The sequence below is a fragment of the Pteropus medius genome, unplaced genomic scaffold (genome assembly GCF_902729225.1).
Source record: "Pteropus medius unplaced genomic scaffold, Ma_sr-lr_union100, whole genome shotgun sequence".
Taxonomy (NCBI): domain Eukaryota; kingdom Metazoa; phylum Chordata; class Mammalia; order Chiroptera; family Pteropodidae; genus Pteropus; species Pteropus medius.
In genome coordinates, this window is record NW_024349804.1 from 6,597,205 (window position 1) to 6,605,465 (window position 8,261).

At 41.7% G+C, this 8,261-nt stretch overlaps 1 protein-coding gene across 10 annotated transcripts in view; it reads left to right on the forward strand.

Moving 5' to 3' along the window:
* The window catches only part of LDB2 (LIM domain binding 2), a 335,132-nt gene that overhangs the window by 140,686 nt on the left and 186,185 nt on the right, over positions 1–8,261 (forward strand). The window lies entirely within an intron of this gene.

The following is an 8,261-nucleotide window of genomic DNA, read 5'->3' on the forward strand; positions in this document are numbered from 1 at the left end:
ACTTGGATTAATGCTGCTCGCGGCATCTTCCCCAAGTTTAAGTTTTATGCCACTCCGGTTCACCCTGTGATTATGAGAGACGAAGTTAGATCCCTTTTCATCTCTGCCTTGCATTCTTAAAGGTAGGGAAATATGCCACATTGAAGTAACAAGCGGCCTTATTTGATTTTAGACTATCTCTTCGGTTGCACTGCTGTATTTTATCTGCACGCTTCATCTGAGAAGGGCACTGAGTGGGTTGCTTGTCCTAGTTCACGGTTTCAGCCTTTCTGTTCTGGAGGCTTTTAAAAATGTGTGTCCTGTTCCAGTCAAGGCTAGTTTCTACAGCTTTGATTCGTGTAACATCAGCATTTAACCCAGTGGATTACAAACACCCACTCTGCTTTCTCCCCAACCTTAAAAAGTCAGGCAACGCAGAGAAGTCGTAGCTAGGTAGGAAGTGGATGGATTTGCATAATCTGGTTTTCTAAGTGCAGAGTGTTCATTTTTAAACTTATACTGGTTTTGCTTTGTTGCCAAACCCCTTTTTGAGAGAAGATTGCGCCCCCCCCCACACACACACACTGCCCCCACCACCCACCCTGGTTCTGAACAGCTCATACTTCAGTATATTTGTCTAAATAGATGAGAAACCATCTCAAAATACGACTTCCCGTATTAGGCAGTTTCTTACATTTTCCAATTTGACTTCTGTATAGAATTCTAGCTGGAGATGGTAATGGGTTTGCCATGGCGATTTTAGGTTTCTGTATTATATAAATCCTACTCTATTCATGCATAATAATTAAGGTTATTAATGAAGGACTGAATTAGTAGAAAAACAGTATATTGAACCACTGTGATTTGCTTGCCATAGGTTAATAATCATACATTATATAGCATTTGCAGCTTCCTTGGGCTGTGGTGGAAAAGAGCCTTGTGATCAAATCCACACTAATGAAGTAACATTTGGAGCTCGGCAGGGGATAAAAAGGAAGGTATTGTTATTGTGAGTGCCACGGTATTGTCCTTTACCATTTTAGGATGTCCCGAAATGCATAAGTAATAATTGTATTTGCATTTATAAAAGGGAGCTCCAACCAAGTCCCAAGCGCCTTTGAAAAGGCAAGGCTGGGAGGTGAAAATCATAAAGCCGGGTGTCTTGAAACCACAGTTCTTTGGAAGGGAGACTTCTTTTTCTCTGGGCGGCTGGTTTGAATACATAATAAGACGTATTGGAATCTGAGCAACTCGAGATTGATAGGCTAAATTGTTTGCACGAAATTGCTTGAGAGGGATGGATCTACCTTCCAGGCAAGGCCTGCGGATTCCTGCTGGGACATTCTCAGAATCTCACCCACAGCTCGCAAGACCACCTCGGTGAGCGTTGAAAAGGGGGTTGGATTTGCCTCAGATAGCTTTGGATTTGTGTTGGTTCACTTTCTTAGTGACTGCTTTAGAATGGGAGCGAGCAGACCCAGACAGGGAAAAAAAAATTCTCAAAGAATGTTACCCACCCAAGTCAGCGGAGTCCAAAGCAAGGTTCTGGAAGCTGAAGCGGGCCAAGGAGACTCCCAAAGACCCCTTAGAAAAGCATGAGTACCTCCGATCAGCTCAGGCCACCGTAACAAAATGCCGTAGGCCGAGTGCCTTGAACAACAGAAATTTATTTTATCACTGTTCTGGAGGCTGAAAAGTCCAAGATCAAGGTTCTGGCCAGTCTGCTCCCTGGTGAGAGCTCTCTTCCCAATTTGCAGGTGGCTACCATCTTGCCGTGTGCTCGTATGGCACACACGTGAACACTCTTCATCTTTACGGGCACACGGCAGGAGGAGAGGAGAGGAACAAGCAAGCTGTCTGGTGCCTCTTCTCATCAGGGCGCTGATCCCGTCCTGAGGACCCTCACCCTCATGGCCTCTTCTAATCCTAATGACTTCCTAAAGGCCTCACCTCCAAACACCATCTTCTTATTTTTTAGATGAGAAACGGGGGGGTTAGAGAGGCTAAGTCGTTTGCCTAAATATTGAAGCTGGGCCAGTCTGGGGCCTGACGAGAGCACAGCTGGTGACGATGAAACCCTAGTCAGGGCTTCAGCAGGTGAACTTTAGGAGACTTTATTCAGTCCACGGCAATGAGTAAATCCATAGGCCAGCACTGGACTCGACATGCTCACAGCTATAGAGAACAAACTGGTGATTGCCAGAAGGGAGGGGGCTTGGGGGGCTGGATGAAAAAGGTGAAGGGACGAAGAAGTGCAATCGGTAGTTACATAACAGTCACGGGGATGTGAAGTACAGCACAGGGAACACAGTCAGTAACAGTGTAATAACGATGAACAGCGCCAGGTGGGTGCTGGACTAATCAGAGGGATCACTTCATAAATTATATAAATGTCTAACCACTGTGCTGTGCACCTGAAACTAATATAAAATAATATTGAATGTCAACTCTAATTGGAAAATAAAAGTTAAAAAAAAAAGAAAAGCAATTGGAACAGGCCTGTGGCCAGTGCCAAGTTGGCCATGTCTCTTCATTCTGTTCCAATATGTCCCATTTCATTCTATTTTAACCCATTTTATTCCAACCCATTCCTCCCCTCTCCATTCCATTTCACTCCATGCTAGTTAAACGGATGCCTCCTCGAGTTCCACCTGTGACACCAGCTCACTGTTTCTGCCACCTCCTTCTCCTTTCTCCTGTGCACATCCTTTTCCTGTTCCCAACTAATTCCTTTGGGTGGCAAGAGCAACCCCTTTATTTGCTTTCTCCCTATTTCCCCTCCCACCCCGCTCCAATCCGATCTCCTTTGTGGAAACACCGGGAAAGCTTTGTCCAAGAAACATGGGTTTAAACCATGCCTCTTGCATTCGCTAAGGCCTCAGAGGCATCACCTGAACCCTAAGTCACGGTGCTCTTGATCGGCCACAGGGATAAGAATCATGACAGTAGTTAAGAGAACAGGCTGCAGTCTGTATCAGGCATGTCTCAGAACAAGGAGCTTGGTGCCTAGTAGCAGGCATCACAGTGGTGAAGGAGACATGACTATCTTATCCTGCTGATTTTTCGGCCCGAGATGGGAAGTAGCTGTGACAGAAGATGAATCCACTGGATCAGGCTTTGTGCTCTGAAGTCAGTCTATGTGAAATTAAACCCCGATTCTCTCCCATGCTTTAATATCTGGGCAAATGACTTAGGCTCTCTAAGCCTCCGTTTCTCATCTAAAAAATAAGAAGATGATACTGGCAGCCACCTTAGAGAGTTTAGGGGAGGAATAAATGAGATAGTAGATGTGAAGTGCTTTTATAGGACGTGCTCTGTAAATATTAGCTGACATTATTATCACAAAAAATCGATAATGTGCTAAGTGGTACACTTATCGAGTCTTTATCGTGCCTGGCTCACTGGGCCGGGCGTGGGGAATTTGAAGATGAATAACAGTCTCTTTCATCGTGGAATTCACAGTGTCACAGATGAAATAGGCATTGACCAGTGATGAAACGATATACACTAGTAACTGTGATAATGACCGTGAAGCAGAGACTTCTGACTTCTGAGACCATGTGGCTGCATGAAGGGGACACCATGTAGCAGAGCCACGAAGGAGACGGACTCTGGACATCTCAGGATTCCCCTCTGATGCTGGAAATCAGGAGAAAAGCCAGGACGAAAAAGCCAAGAAGGATATGTTTCTTTCTGACGTTGCTGGCCGGAATCTAAAATTCATTATAAACTATAAAAACAAAACCAAAACAAAACAGCAAGGACCCGAAGTACCATGATGACACGGTGCCCACGTTGTTTTCAACACGAGAAGAACGTGTTTCTCCAGGGAAAGCTGGATCATGAGAACAAATATTAGGGGGGGATCTTGGTTATGCCGTGATATTAAACGGTGACACAGCAAAACTGTTTACTTCACTCCTAAGGCGTTAAAAATCGATGCTAATGATGAAACACTTTGTGTAGTGGTGATTCTAGAAAATCCCTTTTCAAAATAAATATGATGGTGAAGTGTGCTCAGTGCCAGAGTTTTGTGTGCTCCTTAGAACGATGATCTGTGCCCTGGAGAGAAAGGGAAGAATTAGAAATGATAATCACTTTTTAAATACATCAGCTTGCTCATGTGTCCGGTGGTGGTGTATTTTTTTTTTTATCAGCTTTTCAACCCAAACTTCATTTGATTTGTGCAGGGAGGTGTATAATAGGGGAGGCCAGTGAGCTGATTTTTATAGAGTTCATTTGTAGCTTAAACAAAGATGGAGGGATTTGGAGGATAAAGGCAGCCTGAAATATAGCAGATTATGCAGCTTTATTTTTCAGAGATTTGCTAATTCCCCGCCTCCCCCTCCTTTTTGCTGGCTGAGCTGGTGTGTTTTGTATTTTTCCTTTCAGCTGCCATTCCAAGAGAAAATGGTAAGTTTTAAACTTGAATTTTGGAATGAATTTCATGTAACCCGGCTCTGTTACCTGGGCCGATCTTCTGTAAGCAAATACGTGTTTACCCCTAAACAGCAGAGCCTTGTGATAAATAATAGAATAATTAAAGGCTTATAAAAACTCTTTTAATATGAGAAGCATAATTCACAGCATGAGCAGAAAGGGCTAGAGTGTTTGTGTTTCTAACATGAAAGATGAAGTTTGCTTTGAAATCTGAAATAATCTGAAATACAATGAGAAAAGAGAAGCGCTTGAATTTTCGGTGAGGCAAAGACTTTGGCCTTTTCTGCATAATTCAGAGGCTTGTCATCCATATTTTCAGGATCTGGCTCATAAGAACTGGGCCCATCTTTCATGCATTAGCAGACCATAGGTCCATACCCAAATACGGCCAATGAAAAAGAGACCTCATTTGATTTTTAAATATGGCTTTAATTTCTTGACAGGGTTTAGCACTTTATTTGCATGCAAGCTGCTGGGGCAAAAAGCTGTGCGGCCGTCTCATTTTAGAATCCTTACTCTCCTTGGTTCGTTCATTAGTGAGAGCATCACTTTTCCTCATTTTGCCATTTAACAAATATTCATTGTGCTCGCATCTTGCACAAAGCGGTACCTGTTGAGGGATACAAAGATGCACGTGAAGAGGCCCCTGCCCTCAAAAGGAGGCCATTCAGGTGGTCATCCACAGAGACCAAAGTACCGAGATGTTTTCACGTTGCAGCAGCTAGAAATTGCATGCATATGAAAGATAAATACATTGTATTAGTTATCGTGCTATTTGATAAGGATGCTTAAATGTTAAATATTTCACTGACTATTAATTATATATATAGTCCCTATATAGAATATTATATATGTACAAATATATGTATACATGTATCATTATTAAGTATATATAGTCCCTATATAGAATATTATATATATACAAATACATGTATTCATGTATCATTATTAAGTTGTTATTAAGTTGTTTATACAAGCAAAACAAAATTGTAGTTTTTCCCTTCTTACTTTGCTAGTTTTTGAGGACTTAGACATATTTCGAGTCCATAATAATGCTTTGCCTGATACTTGATACTATCTGTACTGTTTAATTCTCTCTCTCTCCCTCCTTCTCTCTCTCCTCCCTCACCGACCTCATACACTAAAATGCAAAGTTTCTGGGTAAGCTGGCTTCTTCAAGATTTTGAAGAAAGGCTCCACTCCTGATGAGTCTTCTTGCATGAGGATTTGCCCTGTCTCAGCCCCCACATTTTCCCTTGCTTTTCTATTCAAATGCGTTTTATCGTTTATTCCTCTTTCCCTATTATGCCTTGCTATCTTTCCTTCTCTCTCACCCCACCCCATCTCCTTATTCCTTTTAATTAAGTCCCCTCCTTCTTAAGTACAAAATTAAGCAACAAACACAACTTTCAGAATTCCCCCAGGGGAATTCTCTGCCCAGCTCTGGAGGATGATTTATAGTAAGAGGAGTCTGTTGATGGCTGATTCTATGGCCTCGAGAAAATTTAGAAAGTAAACCTTCCTGAGCTTCCATTTATTTATCTGTAAAACTTGAGCTAGGTAACAGGGAGGGCTTCTCCCCACATTTGCATTCTACGATTAAATTTCTGTCTACTTAACTCAACAGGATGGGCTCCCACTTTATCGAATAAAACAATGAAATGAAAAATGAAGACAATCAAACTTTGGAAATTGTAAGGTGTTTAATGTTAGGACAGGGAGAGTGGGCTGCTGGATGAAAATTAGTTTGCAGGAGATATAAGAAATAAACAGTGATATTGATAGGACAAAACAAATATTTCATAAGTGGCTGGAAGCTGTGCCTCTTTAATAGCAAGATGTTATCTTGTGTGTTTGAAACGCAATTCAGGATGTGGGAGGGGATAAGCCAGGTGAGGAGTGCCTTGAAGAAAGAGGTTCTGAGACACTTCTTGACTGATTTTCCCACCCACTGCTCTTCCCAGCTCACGGGGAAGGGCTGTGGAGAGCACCTCAGCATGAACTTGGACAGAGGAAACCTCTGGTCTTGCTTTGTAATATCGACCTGGTACACCAGCTGTTTAGTTTGCAAATTGCAAACAAATTCCTTTTTTCTGAGACTAGAACCTCACCTGCTCCTACCTTGGAAAAACTGCCTGGTAAGACGGCCTTTTTTGTTCTCCATCTTCTGGTGAGCTGGTACTTTGCATTCTTCTTGGGTCAATGGATCAGGAAACTGTGCCCCTGGGGGAATCTGCCTTACTACCGGTTTTGCTTCTAAGCTATCCCGAGAGAAAACTGAGCCCCCTTGCGCATTATTTAAATGCATTTCAGTTGATTTATTAATCCGTGAGTTACTTATGAAATAACTTGTTATCAAACCACCGAATTACGCCATTTTTTTTAAAGCAACATGACTCATATTACCGTAAACTTTGTTAAAAAATAATTATACACGCTCACCTATAATGTACTTATGTAATTTCCATGTTCCAGATTTCTTACTGTTGGGATCTATTTAAAACTTTTGAAAGAGCCCCAGTCTTTTGTGCAAAGATGGATTCCGAACTCTTTTGTCATCTGCTGAATTATTTTTTTTCTTTCTTTGCTTTAATTCTGACCAACATGCAAAGACACCCTGAAAAGCCATTGGTTGTTGCTAATGACTGGTCACAAAGGGCCATAGGCCGGCTCTCCCTCCCCTTGTAGATAATATCTTGTGATTCAACCAAGGTGCTTTAAATAGCTTCTCGTGGTCAGCACTTTTAGAGTGGTAGACTCCAGACACTCATTCGGGTTTTGCACAAACTCAAGGACCTCCATTTGTCTGCTGCGGTTTTTTCTCATCTTTTTTGCCTTCTGTCATTCTGCATTTGTTAAAATATAAATGTGTTTATTGAGCACCCCCCCTTCCCTGGTGCATTCACAAGGACCATTGTGTTTCATGTTCACCATAACTCGACTAGTTTGGAATTACATCTGTTAGGTGAGGACGCAAGACTCGGAGGGGCCAGATCCCTTGTCCTAGACCACACAGTAGGTGAGCGGTGGAGCCAAGTTCAAACATGAGATCTTTATTCCTAAACTTAGTGTTAGCTAAGATATATACTTTAAATACTGATAGAATGTAAAATATTTTTAGGTGACCAATTTAATAGGCACTCATTTTAGTACCTATTATAAAAGTACTATTTTTCTGTTTAAGATAGAAGTGTGAAAATTAATTTTTAAATAAAATTTAAAAATTTTTATGAAGCATAAACTTCAAGAAAAATATTAAACAATGATTCATTGGTTATATAGGATGATATATATACACACATAAAATTATACATATGTACATGTGTATACAGAAAGATATTTTATATACTAATTACACACACACACACACACACACACACACACACACACACCCATAGTGATTGGAGGCTGTTTAGCGCTGAAACTAGAGATAGGATAACTAGAAGTAGGGCATCCCATGTGCTTAATCAGGAGTCATATCTGGCTCTCTCTAGTTGGGCCAAAGTTGGAAATAGGGATAAAACCTAGTTAAGTAATCAATAATTAATCAAGTTCTGGCCAATTTAGGCTGATCGTTACAGAGGCTGTTGTTCAGGTTCCTGGATTGTCACTAGAGGTAGCAGTCTGACTTCCTGCAAGTTCGCCTCACGCAGACTGGCTCCCAGGTGTGTTGCAGATGAGGGGGCGGGTTCCTGGGCAGATTGCTGCAGGAAGCTTTGTGGGTCAGAGTTCTACTGTTATATAGGGTCTGGCCATTGTCCATTTGTGTATTCAGTCTCTCTCTCTTCTCTCTCTTTCTCTCCCAACAGACACGTGAACACACAGATTATCTATGTCTGTCT